This window comes from Ornithodoros turicata, chromosome 5 (genome assembly GCF_037126465.1).
Source record: "Ornithodoros turicata isolate Travis chromosome 5, ASM3712646v1, whole genome shotgun sequence".
Classification (NCBI taxonomy): domain Eukaryota; kingdom Metazoa; phylum Arthropoda; class Arachnida; order Ixodida; family Argasidae; genus Ornithodoros; species Ornithodoros turicata.
Genome location: NC_088205.1, coordinates 38304049 through 38316172, shown reverse-complemented (window position 1 = coordinate 38316172; position 12124 = coordinate 38304049). Strand labels below are relative to the sequence as shown.

General features: G+C 44.0%; 1 long non-coding RNA gene across 2 annotated transcripts; it reads right to left on the bottom strand.

The window, feature by feature from the left end:
* Window positions 1–9334: 9334 nt before the first annotated feature.
* On the bottom strand, window positions 9335–11574 carry LOC135394375 (uncharacterized). Of its 2 annotated transcripts, XR_010422865.1 has the most exons (4): window positions 11431–11574; window positions 11216–11338; window positions 10878–10942; window positions 9335–10810 (listed from the first exon to the last, which is right to left on the bottom strand). It is a non-coding gene; the product is annotated as an uncharacterized LOC135394375 (long non-coding RNA). The 2 variants fall into 2 exon arrangements; XR_010422864.1 differs by lacking the exon at window positions 9335–10810 and having other exon boundaries at window positions 10819–10942; window positions 11431–11569.
* Between the last annotated feature and the right edge of the window lie 550 nt (window positions 11575–12124).

Sequence of the window (12124 nt, the reverse complement as noted above, 5' to 3'; positions counted from 1 at the left end):
TGCATAATGTATGTGTACATTGTCATTCCTGAGATATATATTGCCATTGTAGCAAGGTCACAAAACAATAAATGTAGCCTTTTGCGACCTCCCTGCACGTTCATTGTATCCTGAAACGCATAAGCGCAAGAAATAAATCTTCAACTTGAATAAACTTGATGTTGTATAAACTTGACATAAAATGTTGAATAATATAATGAATGATATAAAATATTGAATAAACTTGAACTCGTATATTCTCTTTACTCATCATCAGTGATCTTCATTACAAAAGCATATCGTGTTCGACTTTTTTGTTTGCATTTCACAGACTGAGTACACGAGGGCCAAAATGACAAAATCACAACTGTTTCAAGCTCCAAATAGTCCTGTTGCAATTTGAAGACCATACGTGGAGCTGCATTTTTTGGAACATGCTCCACATAACAAGCATGACAAAGTCGGCACTGGATAGCAGGACCCCGTCCCCAAGCAGCTTTTCTCACGCTGCAGTTGTATTCAACAAAAGCACGTGAGTGCTGGAGAAGGACATTCAGTTTGGCACAATCGCGTTTGCAAATAATCAGAACAAATAAAGGAAGAAGCAAACAAACATAAAGGGCTGTACTTCAAAAAGAGATGAGTCCTGTGTCTCAAGCAGGTGTTACCACTTTCTAAGTAACTTACCTGATTAACTGTCCTAACGAGTGTGATCTAATTGCGTGAAGTAATTATTTGGGTTGCTTCGGTGTGTCCATATTTGCGAGGCAAAGCACCGCTGTCGTTTACTAAAAGACTCTTTCTAAGGCGATGCTTGATATAAATCATACTAAACGCATACACGGCTAAAACATTGCGGCTGTGATTCTACAGAACGATCTCTTTCTGCCATGCGAGTATATCTTTTCCCGGACCATTCTTTATGGAACAATTTTTGTCCAGAACGCAGTACGGGATATTATATACATGGTTGTTGTTAACCTCAAGTCGTCTCTTATTGAAATATTGGCTGGGAAACGTGCTGTAGTACAATCCCCAGCGCTGCACTGCAGTGACGGTGTAGTTTCGGAATGAAAAACATAACGTAATTAAGAATCGAACGGCAGGACACCTGTGAAACACTGTTAGGATACATCAGTATACTTACAAAATTGTGTGATGACAAACAACGACCAATGCTTGCAGCGCAATAAATACTCACAATCTCTGTTGCCTCCCACTGTTTTCTATGGGCACACACAGCACTTTAGGGCCCACCAACATGGCGGCCCGAAGGCACGCCTCTCCCCCACGAGCCCCTCTCCCATGCGCGATCCAGCCTTTATACATAGAGATCAGTGGTTTTTTCTCAGGCCGATCTGTACCCACTGCTCTCTATGTATAAAGGCTGGATAGCGGATGGGTGAGGGTATCGCGGGAAATGGTACGACAACCGGCCGCCATATTGCGGTGCTCAAAAGAGCGATTACAGCCCATAGGAATGCATGTAAGCTGTGACAAGTTTTGCTGTTTGTGAGCGATTCCCTTGCTTCTTCGCTAAAATTTTGCCACGGAACGCTGCAGAAATCCTTCGTGATTGGATTCCCTACGTTTTTTGTGTGAAATCCCGTCACATACATGTTATTTCCTGTCTATTTTGTACTCGTGTGAAGTCGTCCCAATTTTGTACTTTGAACTTCGATTATGTGATTTGCTGGTTTTGTGTGGTGTTGTATTTGCTGTGTTACGTTTCCTTTGTCCTCTGTCAGTGTGTGCAGCGTGCTGCTTCCCGTGTTTCTCCCATTTCCTTTCTGCCCGGGGGTGTGGAATGCCAGGGAATGTTTGGCACGTTTGTTTATGTAACTACTTTAATATGCTTGGGTATAAACATTATGCTTTGCACAGGAAGTTTAGTTATGGCACGAAATGCCGAACGGCACTAAAGCACTTCCAAAGGACTAGAATGATATGTGATATAAAGGCTATATGACGGTAAAAACATATCGACTAGAAATATGTGCACTGGGGAAATAAATGGGGGTAAAGACAGTTCAAAATGACTAGAGGTAGAGTGAATAAGTCATAAAAAGGCTAAATAGCAAGGTCTTGTGTTGAAAGCTCCAACATCAAAGTGTCACAAGTCCAGTTGCAACAGCAAGTTTGAAGCAATCAAGCAGGTAAGTGGGCAGAGTGCATTACTGGTTGTTGAATATGATCAACCTTGACAATTTCTTTCGCAGCTGAGGCCTGGCTGTCACCTTCTCTGTATATTCCTTGGCAAGGTGGTACAGTCCGATACTGCTGTAGCACTGGGAAACTTCTTTGATCAGACGGATACATTGATCGGATGGGCTGCATTCAAACATGTGTTGTTGCAAACTTAAGCAGCGAGAATAAAGAGTAGACATTCGAGGTTGAAAAATTATTTATTGTCACTAAGTAAAGTAAACATACAGGAACGCACCAAAAAGACATGTGGCTGGTGTGTTTGTATGTCCCACTAATACGAGTTTGTACGGTTAGGCAACATTTTCATGCAATACTTTTTTCTTTATATGCTTTTGCCCACCTTAGTATTGTCCTATACAATATGGAGTGGCTTTTACTGCATATGAATGCGTAATTCAGGAGATTTTCATATATTGAACAAGCTGCAGCTTTAAGGTGCCCTTCGTGCAGTACTGATTCCAATCATCAACCGTCGCTTGAAACTCTTAACTAGGGAACATGATTCTAGAGGCTAGATTTTCATGCAAATACACACTTTCAACCAGAGTTCGAGGTAACTCGTTAGTGTAACTAAGTTCCTTTTCTTGGTAACTATATAACTTAACTCGCTACTCTTGTGCTGTGGTAATTTTCAGAGGAACTCCTTTTTCAGGTAACTTTGACAAAGTAACTTAAGCTAAGTTCCAAGTTACTAATTCGTTTTCACTCACATCCACTTATTTCCTTGCTTTCTTTACGGTTTTTCTACAGCATTTTATGTCATAAAACGTGATGTCCAGTCAATGACAGTATTCTGTTCAGGAAGTAAGAACTGCTGCTATTGAAATGAAGCTGAACCATCGTGTGCCCACAGGGAATAAGATGTAACACGTTCAGATTGTTGGACATAAACGAAAACTCAACGCAGGCAACTCAGGGTCGAATTCAACTGCACCTGTGTAGTGTTATTTTGTGTCCGAAGTAACTTGGGAGTAATTCGTTCTTTTTTTAAAGTAACTCTAACGTTTTAAGCTACGTTTCGGGCTGAGTAACTTAGTTCTTAACTTAGTTGCATTTTTCACACGATAACTTTGTAGAGTTCCTTTTGACGGGCAACTTCTCGATCTATGCTTTCAACCTGCATGCTTTTTGTACACTACATAAAGTAAGATACTTTTGCCCCAGTGAATTTGTTCCGTATTTTAAATGCATGCAAGTGAATTCCTAGAAGTGCATATTTTGAGCAAGATAAATGAATTTTTCATGCATGTGTGTTCAACCAGCTTTTAGTGCATATAAATCGGCCTCTACATATGTCGCATGCATTATTACTTTCTGGAGGTGTTCTGGGAAGTCGAACTTGTTGGGCACAACGTCTGTCGAAGCATTTGTTTTTAAAATGTTTGCTGCAGACCAGTGATGTCGTCGACGGCGTCCAGTCCTTTCGCCTGACATTTACCGCACATTTTGTTTAAATGTTCTGGGCGGCCGTGAGGGAACCTGCATTGAACAATTTATGCCATCAATTATGGAAGGGATAACAAGGCTAATCCAAGCAAGCAATCGTCGATACCGTGACCAACAAACTGAGCCGCAGATACCACAGCTGACAAGCGCACTTCAACGCCTGCTGCGTGCCGAGACCATACCCGTGAACTGCAGGAAGGCTAGACTATCACAATGACTCTATCCAGATAACGTACGGCTTAAAGTTTAACGCTTAGATCTTGAGATACGATGCACAAAGTGCCGCGCACATGCATCAACAGCAACGTTTTGTCACCCCGCTCGTGGACCCCGACTAATAAGTCGCATTTATTTGTAAAACCAAGTCACTTACTTGTGAAATGACGTCCCCAGTGCCTTGCCAGTACGGTCAGCACACCCAGAACCACAGCATGCGGGCATGACACCACAAAAATTCTACGCAAAGGCGCATGCACATAATGCAGCTGAGTGGCGGACGGCAATGTTTTGAGCTTCCCAAGATGGCGGCCGGTGACCGTGGTGGTGGTGGTGATGGTGAAAGGGCTTGCCGTTGTCGACCTCACGTATGTGGGCAACGTCACGACTGACGCCCTGGGGAAATGTGCGTCCTGGGCCGACTTCTAGGGGAACTGTGCCGACATATGACCGATGACCGTACGGTTGCACCCTCAATCCGCTATCCAGCCTATTACTATAGAGATCAGTGTCTGCACCCGAGCGCTGTTAGGAGAGTTTCGTACCTAATTCATCGAATATTTGTAGCCGTGTGGCGGCGCTCGCGAACTGACGGAGGCTGGCATCGCGGCCCCTCCCTTAGTTACGCCTTGGTTAGCGCTATTTATTCCGGTTACGAAAAAAACCTTCGAAACAAGAGCTCAAGGATAGCTTGATGAAGAAACACGTCCATCTTGTGTCCGTGCAATTTTCAATATACGCCTTTTGTCTCGAGATGCATTTTATTGAATATGTGCAATCAGCAAAACAACAGCGGCGTCATATCCTTGAAGTTGGCTTCGCACCACAACATTCCAATTTAGATTATCATGATAACAAAAGGTACAGAGTTAAACCAGACTCAAAAGATAATTTCACTCGTTTGTAGTGTTTTATCACAGAAGACATTGCCCTTTAAAGGCTTAAAGTCAGTCAATACTTCTTAGATGTCACTAATAATAATAATTGGGGGTTTACATCGCGAGACAACTGAGATCATGAGCGACGCCACAGCGGTCGATCTGTGGATTGCTTTTGCCCACCTGAGGGTTCTTTAACGTGCGATGAAAGCTCATCACACGGCACCCCGTATTTAACGTCCCTCGCGGAAGACGGCGTGTCTAAGCAACTTGTACCCTGCCCCCAAGTTGCTGGCGTCCTCGGCCGGGTTCGAACCCGCGATCTCGGGATCAGAAGGCGAACACGCTACCGACTGAGCCACCGAGGCCGGTTTTAGATGTCACTGGAAAGCATATAAAAAACATCGCTTCCAAGTTCTTCGCGAAGTGCTTCTGCTGCGTTTAAACTGACAGTCTCATGCTATAGAAGCTTCGACTGCGCTAAAATAAAGACAAGCAATTGAAAAGATCATTTTTCGGCGTTCGCGTTCATCTTTGCGGAAACTTTGCTTTCGCTGTCGGTATCCCTTGGAGGTGGCTTCCCCTCATCACTGCTAGTGCCGTCAAGAAGGCTTTCCCACCAAGCTTGGAAACGAAAGCGTTGCTTGCTTCCCCGAATCATACTGTAGGCGCACAATTGACGAATGACAGTTGATACTCCCTCCACTGAACGTGTTTATTTGTCAAGCCCAGTTTTAATCCCAGTATTTGACATGTAATATAAGTTTGCACGAAGCGTGTTTCTAAGGCATAACTCCAGGAGAGGCCTCCGACCCAGCCTCCGGCAGTTCACGAGCGCCGCCACGCGGCCACAAAGATTCGGTGAATTATGTACTAAACTTTCTGGCAGAGTTCGGCCTCCTCGGCACAAAAAGTGCTAGCTAGCAAATTCCGAGCGCTCGCAAAGCGCCACGCGAACATGCGAGATTTGCTTCATTTTGACCAAGTGAACATGACTGCTCGAGATCTGGCAAAAAAGTTGCTCCGAAATGACCACCCGAATTCGCTATCATCAGTCTGGAAGTGTTTTGACCCGTGGTTTTGACTTGGCCTTCGGGAGAGGAAAATCAGTTGCGCTGCGCATGCGCTAGAAGTGATGTCACGTGTCTCTCTTTGCCGCCGCCGTGCCGTCTGCTCGCTTCGCCTGCGCATGCGCTAGCACACAGCGGTTTGTTTGCTTGAGGATGAGATTTGTGGTCTGTGGTAGTGGTGAAGCAACTTTGCCAAATATTCCGTTCAAGTTCCTCGCTGGATGTCCCGCTACTCCGTCGATGTTCAACAAGGTGAGGGAACGTTTCAGCAACGCCTGCGAGTTTCATGCTCGCGGTTCAAAAGGTGAGGGCGTCTGCATAAAATTGTAAAATGGGCCGCTGTGTTACTACAGATGCAACAAGTGCCAGTCCACTTTTTCTCAGCTGCACCCTCTCAGTTCAGGCAGCAGCAGTACCAGGTGTATGTACATAACTTCCAAGACACACGAGTGCAATTCTGAAGCTTGTAAGTACGTCTCATGCTACACACCATTCGCGTTCAACGCTCTTGTTTTGCATGTGTTGTAGCAAATGATTCAGTGGCATAAACCGGTAGACTGGTGCGTAATGTACACCCATAGTGCCAAGTTGGACTAATTCTGGTGACGTGTTCGTAAAATCTGTGTAATCGGACTGTCTAATTGTCACCTGTTCCATCTTAACACCGAAGTCGGTATATGAGTAAGAAATATCGTGGTTTCGGCAATTATCAGTAATCTTCCGTTGTGCTTAATGATTCCTATTATTTTGTATTTGTGTTTTTACTCAGAATTATCATTCTATTCTTAACTGGAGCAACAAAATTACCAAACACATGAGGATTGTGTTGAAACTGAGGACATTGCTTATTTTTACTGATCTCAGATTTTCAGCCATGGAGAGAAGAAATGCAGGATGCAGCCAAGAGTCATTTTACTAAAGGCACAGGGGTAAAACGATTGAAAGATGGAGGTTTAAAGTGTTATTATATTTGTAACTGATTGGATGCTTTTATAGAGAGGACACATCAAAGGAAAAGGTCCATCAAATCACAATGTTCCGTCAGGCGTGGGGACACCTGCCTTGCTGATATGTCTGCAATGTTCCAAACTGGCAAGGTCTCGTTTGTCTTCCAAGCTTCCTATTATGCACATGATTTTGGGGCTGTCCTACACCCCACTTACAAAAACAGAGGAAGATGTAATAGAGGCAGCCCGTGCAGGGGGGGGGGGGGGGTATATGTTTATTCAAACATAAGGAGATGTCAGCCAGGCAAGTGCCAGCTTGCTACTCCTTAAAAAAAGAAAAAAAAAACAGGTATGGGAGAAGCCGCGATGGCAACGATGTGCTGCGGGCGTACAGGCACTTGTAAAACACTATGTTGTACTGGAATGTCCTTTTTTACCTTCCAGAAACTATTTGTTTATGTTAGGGAAACTACGTGACGGCATTGCACTCAGCGTACTATGCAGCTCAGTATTCGGGGTGTGCTGGATGACACGTTTCAAAGGATCCAATTCACCTCACTACAAGGCAGTACCTGTGCATCACCATGAGGGACTATAATACTATATGTTACAGTGAGAGGAAACACGACGACAATCAAACCAGTGTTGCCTTGTTGGTCAGTTCTATCAGAGCCCAAACAAACAGTCCAGTGCTTTCCCTCACACACAAAGGCAAGAAGGATGATCCTACTGTCTTTCAACGAGGAAATACTGACTTGTTGCAAGATGAGGATTTCTTGCTAGTTCTCATGACAGGCATGCAAAAACAGCTGTTAAGGCATTTGGGCACCAACAAAAGTGTGATGAACACAGGAGGAGCAGGAAAGCTAGCTGGTGTTGACTTGATGTTAATGCCGAAGTGTACACTTTCTTTTTGCCCGTCTCTCCTTCACTTCGTGTATTAGAGCTTCGTTGCTGGTTCGTGTGTTTGTGTTCGTCTCGTCCCGTGTTCGTCCTGAGATTTCCCTCAAACTCAAGGCAATGTTAACATCAAAAGAAAAGTGTGCATAGATTCTACACGTAGCACCACAGATGGGTCATTCTATGTGATAGTTGTGTACTGCAACTTCATACATTTTGGGTAATGGTTCAGGTGAAACACTTTACAGCCATGCATGCTCTCCTGCATTGACTTTTCAACTGAAGACAATATGCCCCATTTTTAGCTTGGTGTGGGGTATATTACAGCAGGTAAATACATTTAAGTGTGGTGATATACATACACATAACACACATAATTGGCAATTTGTATATCCTATAAAGTGCTCTGACCTGAGAAATCTTGTAGAAAAAATTGTGTTAATATTCTGCCAATAAGAAGTGGAATAAACTTTCCACTCACTGCACTAGGCAGTTTGTTTTATTCCGTGTGTTTATATCTCTCCAGTACTGAGTACTCTCTTGCAATATAACGAGACAACTGCCCCTGACTGATGGTATTGTTTTCTTCAGCTGCAACAGATGCTTTTTACCATGAAAATACTAACATCAGTTGGCATTGCATAAAACCTTGGTGAGCTCAAAGCTGCTGTGTGTATTCTTGTGAATGATTTATCTAAGGAAATGTACACCCTTCCAACATCCATCAGCAAACTCTTCATGACTATATATAATGCATAATTATTTCATTAGATTAAAGGAAAAATATATTGGCATCACACCAGCTCAATTGCCGTCTTTCGTTATCATCAAAAATATGGTGGCCGGGGTACATGACTCTCATCAACATTTTGATAATGTAATTCGCATACAATGCTCAATCATTTTAAAATTCTTCATGCACATCATTACGCCTTGTATATTCAAGTTGGCTTCTACTTTGTCTCATGGTAGTGTTGGCTATCCGTGCGGTAGCCAGAAAATATTATGGGGGGTTCTATGGGGACCTCCCAGATGCACTAGTAAAGGTACGATCTTGGCTATGCAGTGCTAAACCTGCTGTGATACTGCGGAACAAAAATGCCAAACAACTCCGCTTTGTCTCAACGAAGATGCAAGGAGTTAAAACGGGTGCAGCTATGTGAAAGCAGCTATGTGTTCGAACAGCTACTGGGAATTCAGAAGATCATACTATGTGCGTGAAAATAACTAGCACAATCACATATGTTTGTATGTTCATGTGTCTTGCCTCAGCAAATGAGTTCCAATGTATGCTTGATTGCATTTATTTAGCATTTGTTACAAGAGAGCAAAAGTCCTCAAGATATTGCAAATCTATATTGTAAATCTACTCAGTATTGGCCAGTTAGATCACACAACTTGGTTGATTCATTTTATCAAGCTTTGTTTCACACCTTAAGGAAACGTAGCTCTTCGGTAACCTCAGTGAGCCAAACACGCAGTCCAGTTTTGGATATTTTTACTGGTCTCGTTAGCAATACATCATTCCAAAATACCACAAATTCTAGCTGGACACTATATCAATGAGCCTGTTGCCTTGCACCTCATCGGAGCGGCCCCCTGCTGGCTAGCAGGAAGATATCGAATAAGAAACACGTGACTGGCTGTTCTGTCCACCTCTCAGTGTGTGTGGCCACTTCTGTTTGCTGCTAGAGTGTCACTCCCATGAAGAAATGCAACACCCTGGTGCTCCATAAACTTTTGTCCCAATCTGTTCGAATATTGATGCGCAGATGGTGTGAAGAAAGCCATAGTAGCAGGGCAGTTTTCAACCAGATTCCAAGAGTGTGCCAAGCAGCACGAACTACACCCAGCCAGAGGATTTCTGTTGAATTCATGTTTAAGGACCTTCACATCTACATCATTTACTCATGAATGCAACACTGTCATTTGACAACACATGACAGTCCATTAATGCTTTGAACATGAATTGAGCTTTACCCTCTGGTTGGGCATGAAACAATGAATCTTTCAACAGCTCATGACCCACAGTTTGAGAAACACTGGTGTACGCATTCGTCCCAACAATAATCTGGCATCCTTCAAAAACACCATCAAACAGGACTTTTCTGCTGATACGTAGGGTGACATGCAATTATTTTTGATGATTTGCATTTCTCTTTGTTCATTTGCTATTTGTTTCTAATACTTGTCATGTGTTCTTGGTATTTCTGTTCCCCTCAAATTGTGTAGACATTTGCACTGACTGTGTCTTGGACTGTTCAACAGGGCTTGCCCACTATCAGTATCAGTGTATACTGTCATGGAATAACAATAAAAACCTGAAAACTGAAAAAAAAAAAAAAAGAACATCTGAAGCACATCTGTCTGACTGATTCCTCTAACAACCTCCTGACAAATGCTCGATGAATGATAGTTCATGTCCTCCACTCCTTGTGGACAGAAACAAGCTGTAACAGGCTGAGGAAGTTTAGATGATGTGGTGAACCTACGAGTTTGTTGTTGCCTTGAATGGGCAATCATCTCAGAGGTAAAACTTATTTATGTTGACTACTGCCTTCAAAGTCTAACTATAAATTCTTTGTTCTGAACTTGTCTTGGTACACCGGAGTTCACAAGCAAGAGCAGCCTTTTGGAAGAAATAGGCAGCAAAATCTCAAATTGGAACACTGATCTTACCGAGCAGTGTTTGTTAGTTGTCGGGGTTGTACGATGTGCAGCTTGGTACAAATCTTTACGGACCACCATGGTGTCACATTTCTCCATTGGAGTGACACCCTAGCATCAAACAAGAGCGGACGCACATACTGAGAGATAGACCCGTTTCTTATTCGATCTTTTGCTGGTAGCTGGCAGGGGACCGCTCCGATGAAGAAAGGCGTAGTGCCGTGAACTTTTGTCTCGGGCTGTACACGCTGTTGTGTTGTACTCATACAAATTCTGAAATGCATGCCACTTCTTGGAGAATCTTTGGAAATTTGAAACCATTATGCCTTAATTGTCAGCTCTGATCATGAGCGAGATGGTAGGGGGCCCCTGAGGAATGTCCCGTTGTGTCCTGGAACCTTGCCAGTCTGGAACAATGCAGACGAATCATCAATGCAGGTTGCCCCATGCCTGACGGAACCTTATGATTTTATGGACCTTTTTCCTTTGACGTTCTTCGCTGTAAAAGCACCCGATCAGTTACAAATATAACAACACTTTAAACCTCCATCTTTCAATCTTTTTACCCCTGTGCCTTTAGTAAAATGACTCTTGGCTGCATCCTGCATTTCTTCTCTCCATGCCTGAAAATCTGAAATCAGTAAAAATAAGCAATGTCCTCAGTTTCAACACAATCCTCATGTGTTTGGTAATTTTGTTGCTCCAGTTAAGAATACAGTATGATAACTCTCAGTAGAAACACAAATACAAAGTAATAGGAACCATTAAGCACAACGAAAGATTACTGATAACTGCCGAAACCACGATATTTCTTACCACCACTGAAGCCACTGAATTACTTGCTACAACACATGCAAAATAAAAGCGCTGAACGCGAATGGTGTGTAGCATGAGACGTACTTACCAGCTTCAGAATTGCACTCGTGCGTCTTTCACTTGGAAGTTGTGTACCTACATTCACCTGGTGCTGTTGCTGCCTGGACTGAGAAGGTGCAGCTGAGAAAAAGTGGACTGGCACTTGCTGCATCTGTAGTAACAGAGCGGCCCATTTTACAAGACGCCCTCACCTTTTGAACCGCGAGCATGAAACTCGAAGGCGTTGCTGAAACGTTCCCTCACCTGTTGAACATCGACGGACGAGCGGGACGTCCAGCGAGGAACTTGAACGGAATATTTGGCAAAGTTGCTTCACCGCTACCACAAACACAAATCTCATCCTCAAGCAAATAAACCGCTGTGTGCTAGCGCATGCGCACGCCAAGCGAGCAAACGGCACGGCGGCAGCAAAGAGAGACACGTGACATCCCTTCTAGCGCATGCGCAGCGCAACTGATTTCCCTCTCCCGAAGGCCAAGTGTGTTTTGGACTTAGCCTTCGGGAGAGAAAAATGAATTGCGCTGCGCATGTGCCAGCAGTGACGTCACGTGTTCTTTTTTGCCGCCGCCGCTAGCCCGCCATACCGCCGCCTTGCCGTCTGCTCCCTTCGCGTCTGTACGCATGCGTTAGCAGACAGCGGTTTGCTCGATCATGCATGCCCGCTGAGCGCGAAACCACAGGGGTGCCCTACAGTACATTCGACCCGCGAAACACACGCGGAGGGGCCTTTCACTTTGGTGGCGCCAGTTTCCCAGGATCGTGATGGTCATAGTCATACAGATGTGTATGCTCCCTGGAGAACGGCGCTTGCTGTTATGTGATGTCAGTGCAATGCCTGCCGAGTGAGGCGGCATCTCCGATTCACGATTTTTTCGCATGTAGATGGCGCCACACGAACAAACGGGTCTCAGCATGGAGGAAGGAAACACAAGGAGCG